This window comes from Taurulus bubalis (assembly GCF_910589615.1).
Source record: "Taurulus bubalis genome assembly, chromosome: 18".
Lineage (NCBI taxonomy): Eukaryota > Metazoa > Chordata > Actinopteri > Perciformes > Cottidae > Taurulus > Taurulus bubalis.
This window is the reverse complement of record NC_136606.1, coordinates 18,502,718-18,529,785: the sequence shown is the minus strand read 5'-3', so window position 1 is coordinate 18,529,785 and position 27,068 is coordinate 18,502,718. Positions and strand designations below refer to the sequence as shown.

Below are 27,068 nucleotides of genomic sequence, written 5' to 3'. Positions count from 1 at the left end.
TCATGCAAACACTCAAAATACATACGCACTGTGTGGTGCGTGTTTATGGCTTAAAAAATGTATGCAAATCCATGTTCAAATCTACTAAAGAATGAATCGTACACGTATGTGTGTACAGATCTACTTTCCTTTGCTGCCGTTCCTTTGTGTGCACTTTTCTGCCCTCTGCATTGCCCTCTCCGTCTCTCTCCCACTCCCTCCCTCTCTCTCTCCCCTCCATCTTTGAATGTGGTTATGTAAAACCTCAGGATTTCTCAGCAGTATAGTCTGCGAGAGAGAGAGAGAGAGAGAGAGAGTGCAGACACTTTCAAAAAGATATACTCTGATGTAGGTTTCCATCTTTCCCAAGCCTTTCTCCCCTGTATTAAAGAAGACTTAAAACTAGAGATTAGGATCATAAACTCATGTTTACTATGTTTACTGAGGGAATAAATCAAGAGAGAAGTAGAGTCACTTTCTCTTTCACTTAGACTTCTATACAACCAGAGGAGTCGCCCCCTGGTGGTCAGTAGAGAGAATGCAGGTTTAAGACACTTGCTTGTGTACCTGCTGCGTACACAACAGCGTCACAGCTTCCCAAAACATCTTGATCGCCCCCTGGTGGCTGGCTGTTAGTTTAGGAAGCAGTTGATTTGACACGCAGCGGAGTTTTATATTAGCAGGTCGCGCATTTTAAACATCAATATCACAGCCGATCATCTTCAGTTAATTCTGGGAAGCCAAAAATCATAACCACGATGAATTGTGCAGCTCTAAGAGGGGAAAAATAAAAAGAGAAAACTGTTAAAGAGAAGAAGAACTGGGCAGATTTAGTCAAACTGGTGACAACACAAAATGAAGACAGTGAGCACGATATCATCGTCTCTGTATTAAACTAAAGGTTTAAGTGACAACAAACACCGTCCAGCACCTGCTCCCTAATTTAAAAGGGACAGCTTCATAAACTGTGGGCACTTTTGTTGCCTTGGTAACAAAGGGGGAAAGCTAGAGAGAGGGAACGAGAACATCGGGAGCTGGGACTGATGTCAGGGTTTGGAGGAACGTGGTGTTACAGTGCTGCTGACATGATAGTGCAGTGTGTGTGTGTGTGTGTGTGTGTGTGTGTGTGTGTGTGTGTGTGTGTGTGTGTGTGTGTGTGTGTGTGTGATACTTTGATATCGACTGTCACTAGCTGTCGGTTTATAAGCCGCGTGATAGAAACCAGAGTGTAAAAGAGAGCTTAGAGATCATCTGTTGGCTTCTGCAGACACAGACAGACGCTGTCCCGGTCGCACACAGCGATCACCTCCACATCCATCCTCTCTCCTCTCTCTTGTCTCCTCTCTCCTTTCTCTCTTCTTGTGGCCTCTGTGTCTATTTTTCTCCTCCCATCTCCTCCTCCTCTGTCTGCTGCCAGAGGGCAAGGATGGCATGAGCAATGTGTAAAGCTCCCCATCTATCCAGCTGCGTTCACATTTACACATAGGAGCACACGCAGACACACGCATGCACGGACGCACACGCACGCACGCACACACACACACACACACACACAATGACTAACAAGACTGGCTGTGCCTCCCAGCCAGAGTAGAGGAACTTTCATTTGGATGGTGGGCCGGTTCCTTTGGAGAGACGATACATCAGAGCCAGGCCTGATGAAAGCTGCCCGGCAGCAAGGACATAGTGTGTGTGTGTGTGTGTGTGTGTGTGTGTGTGTGTGTGTGTGTGTGTGTGTGTACTGTACACACACACACACAGCGATATATCTTTCCAGGGATAAAAACAAATGAAGAAACATTTGACATAACAGGACTAATGATTCACACAAAAACCTTAAGCCATCATTAATAATGAACCCTGTATTTATTAATTTATGTTGCAACTTGGGGGTCAGCGGAACGAGTACGAAACAACAGTAACATATTATCATTACTTATTACAAAACGGTTAATTATCAAGACATACGCTAGTCATGAAGAAACGACAGCATGGACTTGATGTCTGTGGGCCATTAAGTCCACTATTATGTCCACTCGGGCAACAACTGGGCAGGTTGTGCTCGGACTTGTTTCTCTGAACAAAGCCAACTGTTGCTGCTGGAAATTACACTGATATGAAAGCGGTGAGAGCAGCGGAGTTGGGTATAATTCTCTGTGGGTTCCTAAAATAAACTTGTATTATTGTATTAATCCACACAGGGCTTCAGGTGTTGGAGCAGCACGATAATAAGAGCGACCTCTTTCTTCTTTTGAAGTTAATATAGATACTGTTAATATATCAAATATTGATACATTTTAAGACTAAAATAATAATAAAAATGTGTAAAATAAATACATTTTAAAAAAGACAGTTAGTTGGTAATGTATTCTAGGTACAGTCCATGATAAACAGTACATGTATCTACCATTTTATTCATACATTTCACTGCTTTTGTGAACCTAAAACCTTTGGTAAACCAATTTCCATCACCAAAACCTATATACCACCCGAGTAAAGTTATGTTTTCACAAGAGATATGAAGAATTTCCAAAAACCGAGATTCCATTTTTCAGCTTTAGAGACATTTTCTCTTTACACTTTTGCCTTATGATGATGGTGCCTCATTATATAGAGAGCTGAGATTGTTCTGCAATTTATGATGTAAAACATGGGTATGTATCTTATATGCAAGTGCCTTAAAAGGTGAATTTAAAGGTGACTGAAAATTACCTGAGGGTTGGAAGAGTTAAGGATATTATCAACACAGCATTGAATAAAGGTATGTAAATATATGCATCTGTTCTATGCCTTCTCCTGGTCTCCTGTCTTGTTTCTCTTGTAAAACCTACCCTCTTTCTCACACACACACACACACACACACACACACCTTTTGAACAGTATGCCTGTACGTGTGTATTGAGAAAATGTGTATGGACAAACCAATCCATAATTGGCCTCAATGATCCACAAACCATAACCCCTGCCGTGTGGCTCATTAGTTTAATGAATATGATCGCTGTTCTAATCAATAACCGACCGAGCTAATGAGCCAGTCGACCAAACACGGGGAAGGACATGGACAACTGAAGCTCGGTGCGAGCATGCATGGATTTACTACGCAGCTACTGTATGAAGTTATTCATGTCCTCTGGCTGCTGTGTAAAGCTGACAATGAACAAGGTGAGAGGTTTCTTTTCTCACCCGGCCTCAGCAATAACCTTGGACTGTAGGAGCTATGACACGACAAAGCATCACTCTAAAGGACGGAGTAAATCAACACCTATGAACGCAAATATAACACCAGATAATCTGAAAATACAGCCATGTGCTCTCCAATGGATCAAGAGGAGTCGTGTATGGGAAATCCTGCAGTGCATTAACATACATGTATATTTATCTGAAGGCTTCCCCGACTGGATCAAGGTCTCAGAGCGCAGAGGCCGCGTTTATGTGGCGTTAATATCACCTTTCTATTCTCAGTGGCTCTAATACCAGCGCGGCAGCTGAGGCAGATCACAGCGTGACGCGTGTGCAATTTAACAGGAAGGTTCTGTGAGCTCCACACAGCCAGGAAAAGCCTCAAAATGTGTGTGTGTGTGTGTGTGTGTGTGTGTGTGTGTGTGTGTGTGTGTGTGTGTGTGTACAGAAGGTGTGTGTCCGTGAGAGGAAGCGATGATGAGGTGATAGAGTGAGCGAGTGAGTTCAGTAGTGAGTAAGTGTGTGTAGTATGTGTGAAAGGGATGGGAATGGAAGTGTCAGTGAGTCAACTATTGAACGAGTGTAAGTGTGAAAGATCGAGGCAGAGGGCGAGGGAGGACCGGCGAAAAGAGAGAGAATAAGTGTGTGTGTGCAGTAAAGGGTTCATCTCTGTGGGTCATGCAACAGTCACTGGCCAACTACATGCTAGATAATGCGCTTTGCATAATGACTACCAACGGTAAATGTCGCTGTGCACTTGACACACACACACACACACACACACACACACACACACACACACACACACGGCAACCCAACGAAGCTAGGTTTGAATATTCAAGAGGAGCTGTTTGGACAGGGGTTGTGTGTGTGTGTGTGTGTGTGTGTGTGTGTGTGTGTGTGTGTGTGTGTGTGTGTGTGTGTGTGTGTGTACAATGTGCCATGAGGGCAAGCAGATTTACCTTCACGGGTAACCCATTCAGATCCATACAAACTGTGTTACTGGACTCCATAGTTAATACAATAATCCAAACTAAAATGACCACTTCTGTAATATTACACTTTAAATGCACACAATTCATCAAAACTGAAACCACCATGTCTAGTGAAGGGCTCGTCTCTCCACGGTGGGTCAAGTGAACGACTTTCTGTCAGTTTGTATCCATCCTTCGGTTATTATTATTATTTCATGATTTATTTATTGGTATTGCCATCACCTCTTGCATCATAGATTTCGTCTTCCATTACTGTTGCTTACGGATGCCACGGGCCATCTGTCATCAAGACAGTTATGTAAATTGCCACAGAAACATCGTGGTCAATTTGTGCTAATAAAAAACCCATCTACCCCTGTATCGCTAGAGAGCCCAGTTCTTCTTGGCTCATTTTGACAGCACTAGAGCTAAAGTGAGTGACATCTGCCATGTTGAGCAATCATAAACTAGCCAGCTTGAAATACACAATTTGCAATAAAGTGTATGTTGTGGTAGTGGCAGTGATATTCCATCTACATGGAACCTTTCATCACATTCTCCAGGAACTTATCTTGCTGATGTGGAAGGAAAGAGGATCAGAAAGAGTAAAAAAACTGACATCCCACAATTGGAATAAGTCTCATCTGCAGAACCGGCGGAGACACAGAATGTGTAGGAGCAAGAAGAAGCAGAGAGGAGGAAACAAACAGAAAGAAAATGGATAGGACAGAGAGCGAAGGGAGAGGGATGAGACGATGGAGGTAGAGAGGGTGTGCTCTTTCAAGCTTTTCTACAGGAGGGCAGAGTGACCTTTCATTGAGGGGTTTTTGGGGGCCTGGAGAACCTTTAGTGCGGAAAAAATGTCCACGCAAAGTTACACGAGGGAACACAAGGAAACTAGATTTCACACGGGTCATTTGATTAGATCAGCTGTTCTCTTCAAGAATAAGGCTGTGGTCAGGGTCAGTAAACTTCTGACATAGCTGGTTTGGGACATTTTATGGAGCTTTGTTCAGAAACACTGAATGCAACCCTATTAGTAACACAGAAGCTTTCAGAAATGCTTTGTTGGAGCACCATGTGGCTTCTGAATGGTAATATCAGGGGGAGAAAAGTTCAAGTATTCATAGAACATCTTAATTTCCCTGGAAAACGATATGTTGCATTATTAACTTGATACGTCGTACACATATGCAAATTTGCCTCGTTTCCCCCTCAAGTTAATTTGCACATTAACACCGTGAATGAAAATAGTTCAATTTAATCATAATAAGTGAATTAAGTTAGCAGCTTCACTTTGTTATACAAGCAGCTGCATTACTTTGAAAAAGTAACTCTAGTCATACTGCTGCAAAAGGTAAGGTGTTGTATGATGACTCAGTTGCTCACGAAGTGACATGACATAACTCCGTTACGTAACCGAGCTTTCCCAAACAGTGCTGATGGCACCGAGTGGGACGATGAATAAAAGAGTCAAGCGGGGAGGGAGATTTGCAATGGCTTCATAGAACTAATACTACAGTCCAGCAAAGAGGTGGAGAAGAGAAGACGCTGCAGTCATGGATCCCAGAGAGACATTTCTAGAAAGCATCTTGAGTCTTTTCACAGTTGTTGTCAGTGGTTGGTCATTACTATGCATTTCTCTTTGGGCATGTCTTCTGGTGCGTCCCCAAACTGTTTTTAACAGAATGAATGAGGCCAGCGACACACAGAACCGATGGAATTGATTTGAATAATAAATGGTACAATCACAGACTAACACAGTAAAAGTATCCCTCTAACTCAGAGGTCTCAAAACTATGTTTTCATATAAATTCAAACTACACCAAACAAACCAACATCATGACAAACTCATGCTGTGGCTGCCTGTTGGTAGAAACCAATACAACTCATTTATTGTCCCTATGGGAATTTAATCTGGCCTGACTGTCAATAATAAATCACAAATATTCCCAGAAAATGTCTTTCATAACCTCCGCTGTGATGAGTAGCCAAGAGAACTATGTGAGACCAAAAAAAACATTCACAAAGAGTTTTGGAGCATAATAATCTTTTGATAATCTGAATACTAATACAAATTGACATTTATGTTAACCAACAAAAGAGGCTCTATCAGAAACAAGATTAACTTTGCAGTTGTAGTTGAGTAGCATTATCCTAAAAGCCCAACACACGGCCGTCTAGGTACGTGAACCGACAGGTGGTCAGGAACAAACAACAGGCGTTGGAAGTTCAACAAAAAGCAGCAAGCAGTGGTGCATGCATTTGGCAAAGTGCCCGATTGGAGATGAGGAGACTATGAATCAGCACTGCTCTCCCTTTTTCCTTCCCACTCCAATAATTCTGCTTCTTCCTCATCTAGAAAGAGTTATAGCGTCTCGTTAGCGCTAACGAGCTCATGGCAGGCGCTTAATGATGATAAGGGTGGAGCCGCGTGAACCAGCCCTGACCACTCCAGACTGGTTTCCATAGCTCCTCCCAAATCCAGCCAACCGGGAATTATACAGTAGCACTCAATTTCCTCTCAAAGGTGCATTCGCTGCCGGGGGAGATGTATCGCCCACTAACCCACAGTTAGTATCAAATCCTACCGCTATTACTGCATGCTTTTAACATTTCAACCTCGGCCCTGACCTTTGTAAAACACAGCAAGCCCTCAAAAAGACATCAGTGTTGTGAGGCCTGATGGGTCCATCATTACTCTACTGGAGAGCAGGAGATGAGGATGCCAGTAGGACGCCATTCATCTCATGCTGCTATGGGAAGGGCCTTGATCCCTGACAAAAGAAGAGGCCATTAAAGGGGAATGGCTTGACGGCTTCATGAAGCTCGGGCCCATAGCAATTAAACAGTTATTACAATGTCAATGGTTGCGCTACAGGCGATCAAACTTGCACTGTCCCTAGATATATGCAGAAGCAGCAACTTGATCTGAGCAATTAGAGGCTGATAGCAACAGCAAGATAAAGAGCGCTTGCACTCCTACTCTCCTCGTCCCATTTTGATTCGGCTCAGCCCCTCCCTCTCCAGGGCCCGGCCATCAGTTACACTCCTCTTGACTTTTAGCATCTTCTCTCGCTCTCACACCCCCCTGAGTCCTGTCTCATTGTCTCACTGCCTCTCTGTGTCCCTGCCCTAATAACGAAAGAGGAGGCCAATTTTTGTCTTCAGCAAAACGTTAGGACTACTTTGATTGCTATTTATCTTTTCAGCCTGAAGGCCTAAACTATTTAACATTTACTCAATGATGTACAACAATCCCACCATGGTTTGACAGAGTTGAATCTAGGAGAGGATCAGATAGGATGAACTTTAATAATCGCCAAAGTGTGCCACAATCACAAAGGAAGGTATCCTCCAACGGCTCGTTTGATATCTTACAAAAGTTACTCATTTTTAATGCGTTTCCTACGAAAGCCAGCGGCACGTGTGATTCTCCTCTCGTCACACGCATACGGTCTTTTCAAAATAAACCTCCGACTTCACAGGAAATTACTCAGTTACGTTTTGGCAACAAAACTACTTGATTACGTTTAGGAAAAGTTTGTGCTTTAGGTTAAAATAACCACGTAGGCGGTGTAACTACATTACGCAACTTAATCCATTGCCTTCTTGTCTCACATTTGGAACGAACAGCGGTCTGAAGGATCTGAAATATTCATGGTTGCACGCCGTGGGGTTTTTTGCGCTCTTCATGCTTGTTTATGATAAAGTGGATATCAAACCCAATGACTTCGTGGGAGATCTACAAGTTACGGTGCATTATTTAGTAGGTTTAGCTACAAATGTGCCTCACGGATGCAGGAAGAAAAGACGTCCTGAACCGCTGAGTGGAGCATTCTGCCGATAGCAGCCTGTTGCTCCTGCTAGTCCTCATGAAGGCAGAGGACATCATCCCAGAACACAACATTCCTAAGCTTCCTTCTGGTTCCCTTCTGTGTGATGGTCTTCAGACAGCCTGGAGTGGAGCCAAGAATCGATAACGCCTTCTTGATCCTGTTGCTATCCACAGCTGCTATGTTGCCACGGACAACAACGTAGAAAAGAACACTCTCTAAAATACCTTGATAAGAAAACATGGACATTAGTTTTGAACTCCAGACATGTTTTTATACAATTCAGGGGTCAGGGCTTGGGCATATTATTTAATTATGCTTTTAACCAAAGAGAAACAGCATCAGAGTCAGACAGAGGTGATCAGAACGAACAACACTTACAGTACAGGAACAGACTTTGGGACTTTGTTCAGAAGGAAACTATTCTGGAATATGTATGGCAAACATAAAATAATAGTATTCCCTTTCTTTTGGATGTAAGAAACGCCACACATCTGAAAGGCCTCATCCAGAGACGAAGGGTTTTAGATAAGAAGTCACTTTACTCACAACACCTGCATTAGAAGAAGAGCGGTCCATCACAGGGTCTAATCAACAGTTGAAATCTCACCAAGTATTGGAGAATGTGTGTTCAGATGGAAGAAGGCACATTGTCTCGCTAGAGCCACCTGAATGTTTCAGATTTACTGATATAAAAGATATGAATGATGACAATGGTATAAAGTCTATTCTCAACAGCTGTAAAATGAGGACAAAAGGTCAAATGTAGCTAACATGCACTATCATTATAAATAATACAACATATTGAAGCAATATTAAAGCAAACTGCTTTCCTGAAGCAAAATAAGATGTATTTTTTAGATGTATTTTTTTTAGCTTTCACTGGAGATCAGTGGAAATGTTCCGCTGTTTATATCAATGTATTGACAGATTATCATTTGTTAGTGTTGTGAATCCTAAATGCGGCAGAAAAGTTGCAATAGTTGCAATAAGAAAACCTCTATGACTGGTAAGAAGTGTATTAAACACAACATGAGGGAGTGAGGCTCTCTCAGGCTGTGAAGCATAGCTTGATGAAGTCCAGATGGCTGGCCTGCCCTTGTCCAGCCCAGTGAGGACCGGCCATGACCTCTGAGGTCCCGGTTACTCAACAGAAGAAGACAAAATGTAACTCGTCAACCTGCTTGACGAGTCTGGTCCCATTCTGTCAGTCAGCCCGCCTTTTAGCAGGAACCCGATACATGGTGGTAGATAGGGTGACAACATCACCCCCCAACCCGTCCACCCGTCCACCCTTCTGCTTCTTTCTTCTTCAGCCTCCTTCTGGTCCTCTTCAGTACCCACTCCAATGCTTCTTTGTCCATTTCTTCAGTGGTTCTTCTTTCAATCAATGTAACACTGCCACCCTTTTTTCTAGCTTCCTGTTTGATCTGTGCCCTTGTTATTGATTTATCTTCTCCCTTACCTTCCCTACGATCTCTTCACTCCTTCCTACTACTAAGCCTTCCAGTTTTCCTTCATTATTTCCTTCCATTCATCACAATCCCACTACGTCTTCCTTCCTTCTTACCGATCATTCACCTTCTATTCAAATGTCAGATGGTGACAGTCACATTTAGGTGTTTTGGGTGATGCCTGAAATAAGGTATTTTGTTAAAACTACCGTAAGATATAATGTTTTGTTCGAAAATATGAAATCATTTTGATGCTTTTTAGAGTCTTAGAATAGCGTACTAGTGGCTAAATGAGACTACACAACTTCATCACGCCACTTAATCCGCTTTCACAGCCTCGTTGTGTATACGTCACACTCATGTTGTTTATAGCATGACATTTGCTTTTAAATTTACATTTCAAAAGTCATAAAAGTAGTGTTCATTTGTGGAGATTATCACGTTGAAGAAAAAGGGTCATAAACATGTGTTTATGACAGAGCTTATTTTCTGCAATGACACAATGACAAAATCCCATTGTTTTTTTGTCAAGGGAACCAGTGCGATGCTAACTTCCTGTTCGCCTACAAAAATACTGTATGTCCTCCCTGCAACACTCTATAAAGATATAGCCACTACATACAGCGTTCTGCTTCCTTAGACGTCAAACCCCTCTTACAGGTGACTCAGGCTTGTTGAAAGCAATCAGAGGGCCTTTTGAAAAAGCCCAAGTGCTGCTGTCCCTCCTAATGTCTGATTGAGCTCCACCAGACTTTATGTAAGATACAGAGATGTCAAGCACAGTCAAACATGTCTGACATGATGGAGCAAGTTGCTGTCCCACTTATATTGACTACCATAGGGCTTAATGAACCCGCAGACCCAGTGTCACATGACAGATACTGTTCACTCAGCAACACAACTCTCTGGGTTAATGTTGGTATGTGGAAAAAGAGTCCTGGGCTTATAATAACACATTGAATACATCTTATGGATGTTGGCCTTGCTGTAACACACTAGTATTTGTTTGATCTGTTTTTAGTTTGTTTGCCCAGTCTTTCTGTCAGAAATACACTCACACACATGCAAGCCGGTACCACTCTTAGCAAGGATAACTGGCTCGCAAATTATTGGATTTCACTTTATTTCATTTGTTGGTTGGTTTGGTATTTGTCACATTTCTGTATGAGTATATGTTTATGTAAATGGTGCTTGTCAACCTTTTTCCTTCGTCTGTTTCGATGTACTCTAAGTCTCTACCTCCGTCTTTATCTCCCTTTGCACAAATAAAAAAACGGAAAGGAAAACTACTATACTGGGCTGTGATGTAAGTGTCCTATAAGTGATCCGTGTCTGGCCATGTGGGCATAAAGGGGATCTGTGGCGACCAGAGATCATAGGTCAGCCTGCCAGCATGAAAATGGCAGCGATAATGGTGACTCCCATTTCAAAACGGCAACGTGACCCTCTTCTCTGCTCGATGAGTCAGGGTACTTTTAAGACCATCTCGTCTCGCAGCCTCCGCTCACCCGCTGAGTGACAGGCTCAGAAGGGCGTGCATGCACCATGTGTGTCAGCATTAGCCGAGTGAGCGATCTCCGTGTCATCGGCCCTCGCCGCCGCGAGCGAGCTGGCACCGCCGACGTGGCGCTCGGTTGACGGTGGCCTCGCCTGGCACCTGTCAGTCAGTGGGCGGCCAAGTGTGGCGCCCTCCATTAGCCTGGCTGACAGCCCTCGACCCGGGGCAGCACTCGCTCCCTCGCCTCATCAGCTTTGCACCATCCCTGCCAGCCCTTGCTCAGGGACTTGCAGCAGCACATACATGCAAACAAATCCTTGCCGAGATCCATTCACCTTGGAATTCACCAGAAAGAAGTGACCTGGAGTTGTGGTGCCATGGCAACTCTGACATCTGCTGCCTCCTGTCCCTCTGCCCTTCTTTCTCTTTATTTGCTCCCTTTCTTCGGTCCTCCCTCTTTTTCTCACAGGGACATTTTTTTTTCACTTCCTCCCTCCATCTCCTCTTCAACCCCCCACATCTCTCGTCCTCTGAGGTCCATGGTTAATTCATGTAGCACTTGGCTTTGGGACTGGTCGCCAGCATCCAGTCACTTCACTGATTCCACTTGGCCGGGCCTCAAGGTTGAACAGGGCACACGTTTATCGGAGACCTTCTGGATGCTAAGACCTCACGGTTCCTCTTCAATCTCCATCACCACTCCCTCCTTCTCTCTACCCGTTCTGGGGGGTGAGGGGGGGGCAGTCTATATTGCTGTGGCCTCTTAAGTTTTATGGGATTGAAGATGAAAAGATCCTTGATCTTCAGTTAAAATAATGCCAGTACCCTAATAAGGTCAAAACCAAGGTTTCTAAACAGCAGCAAAGCCTTGCCCCGGTTTGCCCGATCCCTCCTGTATCTCGTTAGTTGCTCGGGGCCGCAGAGGAAATTTCAGATCAATATTCACCTTCTCAAAATTCACGGCACCACCTCCATAATGCTGCTGCGACTCCAATCCCACCTCTCTTATTGGGTCGATGCGACTCATTGGCCGGTAAACACCTCTGACATTGACGTTGGATCTCGACACATGTTGAGGGTTCCCTGTGCGACTGTGTGACTCATGGCCATGTTTGTGTCAGTGCACTTAAACACGTCAGAGTGGAGTAGCGGGGTTGAACCATTGGGAAAGAACAGGGAATCTGAAAAGATTGAAATCAAGGCGTTTAGACAGCTGCTGTTTAGACACGTGAAAGGAATTCATTAATAAAAAAGTATATGTAGCCGATGGATGGAGATCAAGTCAAGCATGTTCTCATTGGTAAGCATGTATCCGCTGAACGGATAACCTACTGTAACCTGGAGTTCACAGTGCTCAGCACAAAATATGCGAAAACTTGTGGTAAAATTAATTTGATTTTCAACTTTTAACTTAAAACTTATACTGACAAAGATGGTGTGGTGTGTGTATCATTACAGGAAGCAGGGCAAGGACAACATTTCTCTTTTTAGCAGCTAATACTAGACTATACTGTGTGTGTATGTGTGTGTGTGTGTGTGTGTGTGTGTGTGTGTGTGTGTTATCTCCTTCTCGTATTCACATTTCTCTGCAGTGTCAATATGTGTTGCTGGTGACAGTGAGAGGAAGTGAAAGATGGGAGAGCGATAACAAAGCAGTGTGACAGAAAACATGACAAGACGACTGAACAGTAGAAAGGGTTTGTGTGTGTGTGTGTGTGTGTGTGTGTGTGTGTGTGTGTGTGTGTGTGATGGTTCCATGTATATAAAAAGGGAAAACTGACTCCGGTCTTCAGCGCGGGTCAAACCACATCTGTGTTTGCTCTATCAAACAAAATGAGAAACAAACCAGGTGTGAAATAATAAGGCAGAGCAAGTAAAAGGAGATAAGTATTCATTTTTTTCCCCCGCTGGTTCTTTATGTTGACCAGCTTTCGATCCAAAAAGGTTATCGCTGGCCATTACCATTCAGACCCGCTGAGGCCTCGCCATCGATACCCGGCGGCACAGTGTAAATGTCAAAATGCGGATGGCTGAGTGGCTGTTCTGGACAGAAAGATGAGGAGCCGCTGGAGGGAGCGTCTCTCAGTCACCGCCATCTTGTTTATAACACAAACTGTGGTACAACATGACCTAAAGGCAGGTGAAATGCAGCTGGACATAATCAAAGGGTCTCAGACAGGGGCGGTTTTGGGCCCGGGGCAGCACTTTTTCATGACACGTGGGGGGCGGCACGACCACTTAAAAAAAAAAAAAAGAAAAAAAAAATCATCTGGGCCGTGAAGCGGTTTTCCAATATCTATCATATCGCTGTGTGGGGGATTGGCGGGTTAACAGGCGACCCTGTTAACTGCCGACTTTCGGCCGAAAGCGTCTCCTGTTGTCGTCGTTACAGCAGATGTTGAGAATAGCAAGAGAACACGTAGCTGTCCTCGTGAATGCCGCATTGTTTAATTCTGCAGTTCAATGTCTAACCTTCTCGTCTAAAGTCTCTGGTCAAAACATACCGGACTAGACGCTGTTGAGTATTTTCAGGGAAATAATCCACGCGAGTGGAATCGTCGCTTGTTGTTTATGTGTTGAAACAGGAAGTCAGCAAATTGCCTTTCCTTTGAAATAAAGTTGTTACAAATAACACATAATGACTGTGGAGTCTGTTTTGTGAAAATATCTGTCACGTAAATTAACTCTATAGTACACGAAAAAAGAAGAGAAAAAAGATATATGTTTAATTAACGGGATTCGAACTCATATCATTGGGTGAAAAAAGATCACAGGTCAGTGGCATTACCACTACACCAGGAGTATATAGTATATTTGTTGTGGATTTACAATCAAATCATGTACCACACAGTCAGCAGTCACATTTAAACGGCAGAGAGCCACCAGATCAACTTGCGACCAACTGCGACTCCATGGAGCATGTTGACGTGACCTGCGGAGCACTTTACAATATCGCTGCTTTCTCAAACTAATAGACAGCTGTTTAATATCAGACCATTCAAAACGTCCGGTATGTTTTGACCAGAGACTTTAGACGAGAAGGTTAGACATTGAACTGCAGAATTAAACAATGCGGCATTCACGAGGACAGCGACGTGTTCTCTTGCTATTCTCAACATCTGCTGTAACGACGACAACAGGAGACGCTTTCGGACGAAAGTCGCCAGTTAACATGGTCGCCTGTTAAACCGTAACACCGGCCTTCCCGGTGTAGACGAAAAAATATGACGTGAAAAATATGACGTAATAAATATGACGTAATACGACCGGCATAAATACAATTATAAAGTGCATAAAGATACAACTCACCATGACGCTGCATTAGTGGAGCCCTGAGCTTGTTTCTCTGCTACGAGCCGGTCCGTCTCGGGGTGACGGGAGAAAAAAAATGAGCCCCGACGTCTGTTGTTTATGCCCAGTCTACTGACTCTACTCCGTACCTTAAACCTTTATATGCAATCTATCACTTCATTAAAACCTGCTTCACAAAGACAGGATGTTGAAATGGAAGCAGGGTTTCAGAGCTTTTTTGGCGATCTCAGTAACTCTGCCTTGATTTAAATCCAGAACACAGAGCTGTAACGGACTTTTAAGTTTCACTTTTGGGGTGAAGATGTTACATTTGAGGCTACGCACAGACGGATGTATCCGGTTTTTTTTCAAAATAAAATATTTTTCTGAAAAATATATATATATTTTTTTACCCGGCCGATGGGGTGGGGGGGCGGGGCGCCCGGGGCGTAATTACATGTGGAACCGCCACTGGTCTCAGATGTAATATTCTGCGATGAAGACGTATATCAAAAGCTGATTTGAATTGAGACAAAACTTGAAGTATTTAGAATATTTCCCACCAATGTGAGGGTAACGATCCACTCTGGAGGAGGAAATGACTCGAGAGCTGGAAATGCACATGCTCCATGCTCTGAATGCATCTATCAACGGGGGGAAACAGGGCCTTCTAATCAAAGCGGAGGGCCAGGCTGGACTTTGAAAGGTGGAAATTTCCCGAGAGAGACGGCACTGGTCGAATCCAATTTCTCTCTAGATTAACCGACCGCTCACGCAAATTATAATTCAAGGAGACAGTGATGTGATTAGGAAGAGCTTATCCTCGTATGGCAGTTTAACCAAGACAATCAACAACAAGTAAGAACAGGAGCGCCTCGTGTCGACGTTACAAATTGTCTGTCGAGCTTTCGACCGCACATGTTTATTAGCGCGCATTACCTCCAGTGAAAAGATGACAGCAGACATCGACTCCGAACACTTACAGGAAATACATACAGTGTCGCTCCAGACACGTTTTGTAATGCCATGTGATCTAATCCTGGGAATCACACGGAGCAGCATATGCCGGGTGTGAACCAACACGACGGTAGAGCGTCACATGTAATGTCACCCACTGTGGGCTCGTTGCTTTGTGAGACAATATGCCGACTTGGTTAGTTGATTAAAACACTCTGAATTATAAGAGGAAACAATGGAAAGCTCTCGGGTTTGATGAAAAAGTGACGACCAGCTCTTTGGGGGAAACCACTGATCTGTCCACAGCAGACTCGACGGGGAGGAGCACCTGAAGTAAATTCTCCCTCCCTCCCCCTCTCCCTCCCTCTCTCTCTCCTCCCCCCTCTCTCTCTCTCATGCAAATAAATCACACTCCTAATTACTATGCAATTTATTTACAACCGAGCGAGATAGTGTGGAATGCTGTCATTTGCATAATAATGACAAAGGGGGTCTCAGAAGGAGGCTTTAAGGAGTTTTTTTTAAAACTGTGATTTGAGCTCTTGGACGTCACACAGAAACAAAGAAGGTTTCTCCTCTCCCAGCCTCACCTCTGTGTGTTCCCATCCTCATTTCAACACCAGAGAAACTACTCAAGTTCAGAGGCAAACGAGCCACACGTTTGATACGACGGTGGAAGATAGAAGCCAGGTGGGCACCTCACATTTGTTTCGGACATGGAGAAAGAAAGAGACTTCAACAGCTGCCATGTTTGGGATAATTAGATCAGGGCGACAAGGGGCTCAGGGCCGACTCTCTGAGAGCCAGCAGACGGTTTGGTTGATGCCGTGAGCAATTAAGCAGCGGCAAGGCGCAGAACATGTCTTGTGTCTTCCTCAGCTCGTGTGACATTTAGAAAACAAAGTCAATAATGAGCTTTTAGAAAGTATATTCTCACATTTATTGAACATCCTCTATTCTCCACTCTTACTTTCTCTCACTATAAACCTTTTTTCTGTCTGCATCTCATATTTGTCACATGTTTATCACATGTTTTACAAACATAACCCATTCTACTAATATTCCCTTTTTTTTTTAGCCTGAAACCCAATTGAAACCCACGTGCATGCATACACGCATACGCACATACATATAAATCTGCCCTCATCTATACTTTGTGCCTTTTTTTAGATTAAATAATAAACACGCACACACGAACATACACGGACACACACACCGTACTTCTATACCGTGAATATAGGATCTCACTGTTTTGTCGTCCTCTTGATGTTATGTCTATGTATTGTCTTTTTAGTTAGTAAAAAAAAAAAAGTCAATAATGAGCTTTTAGAAAGTATATTCTCACATTTATTGAACATCCTCTATCTCCACTCTTACTTTCTCTCACTATAAACCTTTGTTTCTGTCTGCATCTCTGTAAACTGGAATTGGAATGGGAGTGAGTGATTTGGCAACCATGACACAAATATGGTGTGTCATGGTTGCCAAATCACTCACTCGCATTCCAATTGAGCTGAGGTCTACAGATTTCCTTGGTATAAAATGAAATAGTAATAGTTCCAAAACAGGAAATACATTCCAAGAAGAGGAGAGCTGTACATTTAAGCAGGAAGAAGGCACTGCACATTCTGTCACAGCCTCGCTTCCCATCTTCCAGGTAAATGAGGTAGTGAGATGTGCTGAGCCTGGTGGAAGCTGAAGGTGAAAGCCAACCATCCTGAACTTGTACAATTAAATCAGAGAGTGGCAGCACAGAATGGGCCTCTCCCCTGGAGGGCAGTAGATAAAGGCGGGTGCTCATTCCACTGGGGGAAAAGGCTTTATGGTTTATGGAAGTCCTGCTGGAGCCCCGAGAACAGAGAGAGCCCCGCTGTGTAACCAGCCCACCTTTAACAGTCATCTGTTCCTTTATGTCACACACACACACATCGCTCACCGACATCATTCAACTGAGCAATCCTCCAGACAGTGTTCATACACATGTTGATCAATAGATTTCCAAGACTTTTCCATGACCTTAAACGACATTTCCATGACCAAACATTTTGTGAAATCTCGGTGTAAACATGAAAAAGTGAGTAAATGTAGTATTTAAAGTAACAATGATAATTCCAAAGCATACAGTAAACCTTAAATAACACAAATGAATGAGAGACAATAGTTTGATTAAAAGAATAAACATTTATATAGATGCCTGTATGTATGCCTGCTTATATTTTGAGCGTCTTTCTTTTAAAAGGCATATTAATCATTTCAAACTCAGCGTAAATGAACGACATGAACACATGAATATAACACATTTACATGACTTTTACAAAACCTTTGGGATTTTATTTTTTTCAAGGACTTTTCCAGGCCTGGAAATAACCATTTTGAAATGTCATGACTTTTCCAGGTTTTCCATGATGGTAAGAACCCTGCCAGAAATATCAGGATGGAAAATGTCTTCCAGTGATTTGAATTGGTACAAAATATAAGCCAATCAGCTTTAGGTGTACAATGATCCATAAAAATGTACTGTTGATAAAATTGATGCAGCTATTGTGTTTGTTTATGCCAATGGCTGCTGTTAACTTCCATCACGCTCTTTGACAGAAACATTCACTCTACTATTCCCCTACTCCCCTCTTCTTTTTCTCACTCTTTCCCCTGCGCCACCTTCTCTCTCACCCTGAGGGTTAACCACTGCGGTCTCTCAGTGGACGGAGTTGAATCCATGCGATTCAAATGGCTGTGAAATTGGGTTGGAAATGAGCTTGCGTGTTGAAAGAGGCAAAGTCAAAATGGACGAGATGTTGAACGGTGTGGTCGATGGGGTTTAACGATAGGCTGCTCTTGCAGAACCAAGCACTTCGGGGAGAGTCTAACAGGCAAGAGAAAATGGTCTATGAATCATTACAGAAAGGCCATGGAGCAATGCATAATCACCCTTAACATTAAAGTTTGCCCAATCTGCAATAGGTAACTAGTTTTACCGTCAAGCGAGACGTTTTTGCATAAGTGTTACATTTTTTAGATGGAAACTCAGCATGCATGGATCATTTGAAGTGACCCGTGAAACGCCTTGGAATAAAAATATATACATCAGACTGACTGGGCTTTCCTTAAATCTGGCTTTCAATGTAAATCTGTATCTTAATTCTCTTTTCCTTAAGTTTAATTTGTTCAGTATTTAAATGAATCAGTACGACAAAGAAATGATCTGAAATACTCTTTTTATTATCTATACAGATCAGTCATCAAGACGGGAACAACACCAGCCCTATCAGCAATCACTTTCCACTTGTAAATAGCATTGCTTCTATGTTTTGCTCATTCCCAGCATGCACTAGGAGGTTTCCATTACCCCATGAAGCCTTGTTGGAGAGATAAGGCAGTGAGCTCTCCTGAACTCCCAAGCACACACGCTTTGGTTACAAGCGTTCCCCTTTGTCAGGAGGAGCATAAACACACACATTTGGCCTCGCCAGTGTGTGTGTGTGTGTGTGTGTGTGTGTGTGTGTGTGTGTGTGTGTGTGTGTGTTCATTCTGTGTCGTCCTGTGTGGTCTCTCTTTCTGTCTCTCTCTAACCTCAGAGTTGTTGTGTATCCTCTTTTACTGCTAGGAGAATATATTTAAGTGACTTAAAAAACCCACTACAAATATAAACAATTGAAAAAGTCCCCAAAAAATAATAGCCATAATAATTTACCATCAAAAGCCTTATTGAGAATAAAAATCTCCTTGACAAAGAGTGTCCTGGCCAAGACAGCAGTAGCACATTAATCAAAGTTTCAGACATGCAACATAAAACAGTGACAGAACATTTTTATGAGTAAAAACAAAACTAAGACTCAAGTCATCGTATCCTAGTTCACACAGGTGCACATCCTCAGTCAAAAACATCTACAACCAGATGAACCTTCCTCCAACTCTTTCAATCTATTTTTAAAAACACCTAAAGAGACTGGCTCCCGCAGACCCAAATCAGTCTGCAGCAAATTGGTTGGGGACAGATAGCAAGAGTAGGCCTTGCACAAATGTCACAGTAGAAAAGTATAGTCCCCTTTACTTAGGTAGGAATTTTAATAAGAGTATGTTAAACTTTTGTTTTTATTCAGATTTTGTTTGTGAAAAAGAAAATGGTAGCTAGTGGTATATCCAAAAAAGTCCCCTCAGCTCCTTAGGCACGACTTGATAGCCGGCCTTAAGGTTGAAGAAAAATCATGCCACTCAATTCATGTCAAAAGTTTTCAGTGGGGAATCTGTTAGTTCAGTTCCCAATAACATCTTAATAACCAACGGGCGGCTGTAGCTCATGCGGTCGTCCTGGAACCACAAGGTAGCGGTTCCATCCCTGGTCTCCTCATAGTTTGCATCTCCAAGTTTCACGGCTCTCCACTGCTCCTTAATTACTAAGGATGGGCTAAAAAGCAGAGAATACATTTCCCCTTGTGGGACTTATAAGGGATAACAAATACAATATATAAACAGTAGGACCCACGGAATATGTGCGTTAAGGTTTTAAGGTTTTAAAACAATCAAGTACCTTTGTTCAAAATAGAAAATAAAGTAGTTTTCTTCCTAAAAAGGTTTGATTTTGATAAATAGATAATATACAAAGATTATCTTCATGACGTCGATTTCTTCTTCAAGTAATTTGCAGCTGATAAAAGAGACTCATTAAGCGTTGATGAGGGGAACAAGCCAGGCGCCGTTAGCATGTTGTTGGGATAAAGCCACAGCAGTGGCTTCACAAACAGTTACAGAAGTCTTTCAATACAACAACAAAATCACACAGTATGACAAATAAGTTTGTTCTGGGGAAAGCAGACTGTGTCTGGGAGAGAGGCTCACCGTTTAACAGCATGACTTTCCTTCAGGCCATTTGTTGTGTGTGTGTGTGTGTGTGTGTGTGTGTGTGTGTGTGTGTGTGTGTGTGTGTGTGTGTGTGTGTGTGTGTGTGTGTGTCCATGGTGACTCATGGGGATAAGTGGCAGTGGGCCGCTGAGGGGCCACTGAGAAATGGACGGCGAGATACGCTCACAGGCTGGAGCTGAGGAGATAGAGGTGTAATTGCCAGTGAGGGTGGAAGATGTACATTAACGAGAGGAAGAACTCGTCATTAAAGCTTGAATACGTGCAGGCTGGAGTTTAAGAAAAGGAGGGAGAAGCATCAACTGGAAAAATCGGGGTGGGGGAACAGAAAAGGTTATAAAACACCACCAAGAGTTTCCCCAAATGAGTTTACGTGTCAGAAAAACAATTTCCTCCCTGGTCATGATGATGAAAACTCACACAGAGGAGTGTTATTAAGGGGAGGAACACTGGAGAGGAAGTGCTAGCCACGGGGAGAGGAAGAGGCACGTTATAAACACTCTTGGCGGGGGACCCAAAAGAGTCAATATATACAGCAATTCACCCAACTGATTCAATTACGGGGCGCCATTACTGGGAGTAGTCAGGCCTGAGGTGAGCCTGACGTAAATTCCAGGGGAGGCCAGACGGAGCCCGAGATTGGCTGCGAAGATTTATAGCAGGGAATGTGAAGTTGGATTAAAAGTTAGGTGAGGAGCGTCCCAACAAAGATATCTTCCTCTTCCCTGTGTAAATCACTGAGGGGAATACTGTTGCTCCCAACGTTGAGGATTCAATTCGCTTTGTGGATATTTTTGATAAATTGATATTTCAAATAGCATATCATTCAAGTGGGTTGTCCCAAAATCGGATGCTGATGCTAAGATATCAAAATAAACAAGCAGAGATAAGCAGGATAAGTGGTTGTTGACTGGATAGCTAAGAGTCAGGTCTGGTGGTGGTCAGAGGGTCTTGAAATGAAACATCCCACAATAAAAGAGGAAACTGTCATTAGAAACTAAAACCACAGTAACACCCCTGCCGAGGTTAGCCGACGGGACACTTTCGCTGCACACTGATTAGCTGATGGATGACTGAGGAGATGGAGCTGGCTGATACAGATGAGAGTTGTAATGGCTCTGACAGAGCGCCCGGGGAGCCAGCCACCAAAGAAAACACAAGCTCCTGGTTTTAAAGATTACAGTCACAAACTGTTAATATCTCTCCGAGTGTTCTCTGCGAGGTTTCTTTCTGGCGCCGCCACGCGTCTCAGGGGGGCGGCGCGGATACATGCCAATGCAGCGCGGTGACCCGCCAGAAAGGAAACCTTCACTCCAGAATCCAAACACTGACCTCAAATAGTACACGCCCCGGATGTTCAGTCCAGTCAGCTGGGCTTTTGCAGACTTTCACAAAGAGCCATGATCAAAACTTTGCTGAATAAACCACGAAGTGAGACAAGTCAAGGTCAAAATGTTGCTGAATATATCAGCAAGAATGCACGATGAGGTGAAACATTTATGGAAGCGTCATCCTTTTTCTGTCAAGCGTTCTCAAACAATGAACAAGTTTAATTGTAAATGCCTTTTCTGTATGTTATTTGAAAATAACAATAAAGCACACCCAGGTGAAAATGTGGCCAAAAAGAGTCTGAATAAAGTTTAGGCATTCCACTAAGCCGCTGAGGAAAAGAGTGGTGTTTTAATAAGACTCTTCTATGTAAAAGAAGCTCCTGACACTTGGGAAGGAGGTGTACACTTTCAGATCTTAAGCAATCAGCGCCCACTTGACACGAGGCCCCCGCCAACCTTTCTCCTCGCGGTCTTAGCCCTGTTCACGTTCACATCTTTCAGCAGAGGTTATGAAGCCGTTTGAAGGGGAATGCAGTTGCGTGCAGAGTCCATTTGCTTTCAGAAACCCGTCAGAGTGGTATTTCGATGGGGCTCGATCACCTTGACCGTGCTTTGTACTCCCGGAGGACCGCGATGCTGAATCCACACAGGACAAAAAATGTCTGCCTCTGCTAAAATGACCCGTCATATATTCCCAGTGGTTACTCACTGCTTACCGCTACAGATTTAAAACACATAGGGGGACAAGGTTATGAGTCGGAAAAACTCTGAAAAACATTTTAATGACTGTGCTCATGCATTGCAAGGCAAGCAGAAACCAATCCGTCTCCTCGGTTAACTGGTAGGAGGACAGCAGAACAATTGATTGAACAAATAATGCAACAATGCACAGTCAATCAAACTGAAGCCCGAAGGGAAAACTCCACTGGAAATCTTTGGAGTGTCAGATACTCACCTCCAGGAGGGTTTCTATACTTCTGGAACGTTTGCAGCTCGCAGCAGCTGTTGTCAGCTCGGATTCAAAACAATGGCCAACAGAAAGAAAGAGGAGGTTTCACATCCGTAGAAACTTCTCCAACTCCCGAGTTATAACCAACTGCTCTTTCCCACTTTGTAGGAGCAAGCAACACACCATTGAGAGCTACGTACACAATGAGTCATGGGGATGAAAAATAAAGAAGTTTTTCAGCATAAAAAAAAATTACATTTGTTACATGTACTAAAACGTTTCCTGTTGGTTTCGGTGTTCCACCTCCGAAAAAGAGCAGCATACAAACCGTTTTCTAAACTCTAAATGAGAGATAACATTAGATACTTACTGCATTATATTCCATTTTCATTTTATATTCTGTATTGTCACCTGCCGCCTGCATTTTGTGTTTCCTTGACATAAACAAAGACATTTTTCACCATTAGATGGTGCATAGTGCATACGAATTATCTAGATTGCAGGAAAGGAAATAAATAATATTGATAAATAAAAATAACATGTGTCCATGCCGTTTCACGTGGATGAGTTAAATATTTACACACAGAACCTGATGCACATGTTCCACTCTGCTGCTGTATAATGCCAATTATCGATTTAATTAAAATAAATAATATCAGGCTACATATAGAACATCAGTAGAAACAGGGATTGATTGAAGTGGTGAGTGGGGTTATTTTCGTTAACAATCAGACAGGGAGAGTGAAATATGGAGAAAACTCAGCATCTAGGGCATGATACATAAATCCAATTATAATTGTAATATTTACTTACTGTACATAAAGGATAAATAGCAAATGGACCTGTTTGTATAGCACCTTTCGTACGACCTTTCTAGTCGTACGATCACTCAAAGTGCATTAACACTCAGGTCATTCACCCATTCACACACTGATGGCAGAGGCGGCCATGCAAGGAGCCCATCAGGACTATCACAGTCACAAACATTCAGACGCCAATGGTACAGCCTTTGGTACCAACTTGGTTGGGTTCAAGCGTCTTTCCCAAGGAACCATCAACATGGACTGGAGGAGCGGGGATTGAACCGCCAATCTTCTCCCACATACGTCGACAGTAGATGAGAAGAGGACGTGGTCAACGTGACGTCACCCATTGGTTTGTGAACACTAAGAAAAGTCCTAAAACAAAAACAGACAATTCCCAGACTGTGCAACGTTGTGGTAGTACTTAGCTCCACCCCTCATGTGTCACTTCTGCTTTATGCTTTACCATAATTTACTAAATGAACAGCATTGAAGACTTGAAACTAGAGATTAAGACACAAACTCATGTTTATAATGTTTACTGAGGGAATAAATCAAGAGAGAAGTAGAGTAATTTTCTCATAGACTTCTATACAACCAGAGGAGTCGCCCCCCGCTGGCCAGTAAACAGTATGCAGGTTTAAGGCACTTTTCAGGATCAGAGGTGGCTGCCTGCTACATACTAAACACTAATATGACCAGACTATTCAGTGGTTTTCTTTTGCAAAATCAGGACACATTTAAAAAAGATGACCTTATACACTTGCTCCCAGATAATCTCCATACCCTGTGTTCGTGCAGAGGTCAGGGGTAATTCGTTAATTACATGCAGTCCACACGCACTACTAATCCCACGTGATTACGGCTAAAGAACAAGGGAGAGAGAGAAGTGATTCAAAGACAGCTTTCTTTACATAATGAGTTGGAGACAGGGAGGCTTTCAGGCTTCCTCCAGATACTAACATGATGTTACAGTTGATCCTGAAAAAAGAAATAAACCAGAGAGCATTGGATTTCTCGGTAGCGGGTGCAATACACCAAACACCTGAAGATGTGGGCGTTACGTCCACAAACAAGAATCTCCAGACACGACACAGGATTCCTGCTGTAATGGCTGCCAGAGGGAAGAGAGAGCGAGATCACAACACAGGCCTGTTTCTCCACGCATGGAAGAGTAAAAAAAGCTGCGTCGTCTCAAAGGTGGTTTTTGAGCAGCAGCGGCCTCGAAATACAGAACAGAGCTGAGAGGCATGGAGAGGAAGGTTTGGCAGGAATACCAGATTGGAGTTTGAGAGTTTGCAAATACGGCGTGTTCTTGCCTCTCTGCCGCCGCGGCTGTGAATGTTAATGCACATGTGAGAGAGACACAGAAAGACCAGACTCCAGGCGAGAGACAGCGAGTGGAAGGTAGCAGACGACAACAACACCCCCGTACGGCTTTAATTAACTGGCAGGTCACCAACTCTACACCACCATGATGTGTGTTTGCGTGTCATTAAACGAACACGAGCAGGGTGAGTGTCATCGTCCTGAGAAATTGCACAGAAAGCAGAAACTGCCTGAGACTCACATTAATTCCAGAATCTAGTTACTGTGTGTAATCAGCAATGACTAGTCGAATGCCACCCGCTTGCTACGAGGCGTCTCACCCAGTAACTCCCTGCCAATCACCACCATGATGACCAGTTGGGAGGGAGGACAGGTTTTGGAAATCTGTTCTAAAATAACCAACCCAGACTTTATATATTGAGGTATATGTTTACAACCTTTACTTACAGCCTCTCATGTCCTCTCCTGTCTGCTCTGTGCTCAGCATCCTGCAGTTCAGTTTCACTGAATGTTTTTTCACAGGACCGTTAGTGCCAGCTGAATGAATCATGGCTTTCTAGTTGAGCAGCGCAGAATTGAATATTTTTACAGGACATGGTGAGACCAAATGGTTTAATTGTGGCAAGATTATAAATGAGACATGTAGAATACAATGTTTTTGATGAAATGACACAATGTTAAGCTTAGTTTTGTTTTCTGACAGAACCATTGTCACATACAGGCATGCTAACCATTGAGCCACAGTCACAATTGATTGGAGCACTGACATTACTTAAGATATTGCTCAACTGCAAGGGAATCTGCATAGGAGTGGCCAGGCAGATAAACAGTGGCCTGATGTCTGAATTTTTGGTCTTTATGTTTCTAGTTTATTGTAGAAAGACCTTCAAATATGGTTTATCATCCAAAAAGCTTCACCAATGATTTAAACAGAAATATTGTCATTATGTATGCATTATTGTGCTGTGATTTTACTGGTCCGGCCCACAAATGACCGTTGGAACGATCAAAATCTGATGATATTGATGGTTTTCACAGCTTCTGGCTTTGATAAACGGTGTAGTTTGGACTTTTCCATCCGTGGGGTTCAGAGGACATGACACTCGTAAATTCACCTAGAACAAGAATGGAGGAGGTGAGCGCGTGCCAACGAGAAACATGGTATACTGTAAGTGTCAGAAAGTTTGGTTTGCCTGTAACTAAAGAAGAAAAGAACAGACGTCTGGTTGAGAAGATAGCACGGGGGAAATAGGATCCTGAGAATGTACGGCTGTAATTCAACTCAGCACTGTCATCATATAAATATAAGAAACACTTCATATCTTATATGTCACCCTGCAATAGTCTTGGCTCAGTGAGAGGAGTGAACAAAGTCCAGAATATCCACCAGCTTAACCGTCTTGAGTTCTACTTCACCAACAGAAATCAAAGAGAAGCCTGGGGAAATCTCATTTTCATGTATGGTATCATATTATTTTTTAATGCAGGTTCTCTCTTCCCATTGTTCCCACAATCATACCACCACGCTATGGAGTAACACACACAGGTAAAGGTGGTTTAATCTGCCTTTTGAAGCAAAGGTCTGTGATCGCTCCCTGCCACAACCATGCCCAGAGGAATTGATTTAATTTTGGAAAGCTGAAGAGTGAGATTCAATCTGGCCGACAACCAACAGCGGAACAGACACATGTTTTATGTATACGAATAAATACTCATCCTTACAAACAATTACACGTGGAGTAGACAAAAAGCCAAAAGAGAGGCTAAAGAGAGATGGTGCTGAGGAAAAGTTTAACAGCAGTCAACAAAGAGATTAACTGTCTTAGATTTAAAAGGGAATCAATATCTCACAGCCTAACTTGTAAAGTATAGGAGCTGCAGGGAATAATGAGCAGAAACAGAGACATCACAAGAAGCTGCAAAATTATAATATTCAGATGGTTTGTCTTCCTCCTAGCCTAGATTTAAAGACATTTATGGTTTCATCAATAGCGCTGCTTCTTCTTTACAAAAAAAACTTCCTTCCAGGAGGCTTGTGTGGTCCTCTAGCCGTCGCTAGCTGCTGCACATGACAGTTCTTGAATCTAAAAAAGGCCACATGGGGAAAGATGGAACTGGCAAGCAATAAGACCCTGCGATGAGCAAAAAGTACTGCAAAGGGTTTTGTTTCTTTAACTTTATTATGATTGGGTGTTACAGAGCATAACTTATGGCGTCTTATACCAGTCCGTTAATTTTCATTAGTATTTATGGACATGGATTTCGACATCGAGTCTTCTATGCGCAGTTAGACCGCTAAACCTGCACAAATAAGACGAGAAGAGACGGCGTAGATCTCAAAGCAACTGGAAAGGTTGAGATGCCTTAATTGTGCTGCCAGGCAAATAGCTCCTGTGCTCCTGTGCAACTTGAATATGAGGTAATATGCATACATTGAGAGCAAAATTGGCCCCTTTCTATGTAAATGAGCCTCATTGTAAAAACAGTCCAATTCCAAAAGATCCGCTCAGATAGTCACGTCTAGTTACAGTGAAAATTAATAGAAACTCATTTATTTTTTGATGCAGTGACAGGATGCAATGACAGTTATGGCATGAAAAATATATGAAAAAAATCTCCCTTACGTGGAA

The 27,068-nt window shown here is 43.0% G+C and overlaps 1 protein-coding gene across 1 annotated transcript in view; it reads right to left on the bottom strand.

Moving 5' to 3' along the window:
- The window catches only part of kcnh2b (potassium voltage-gated channel, subfamily H (eag-related), member 2b), a gene marked incomplete at both ends in the record, with an annotated part of 209,618 nt that overhangs the window by 99,771 nt on the left and 82,779 nt on the right, over positions 1-27,068 (bottom strand). The gene's annotated exons all lie outside the window — the stretch shown is intronic.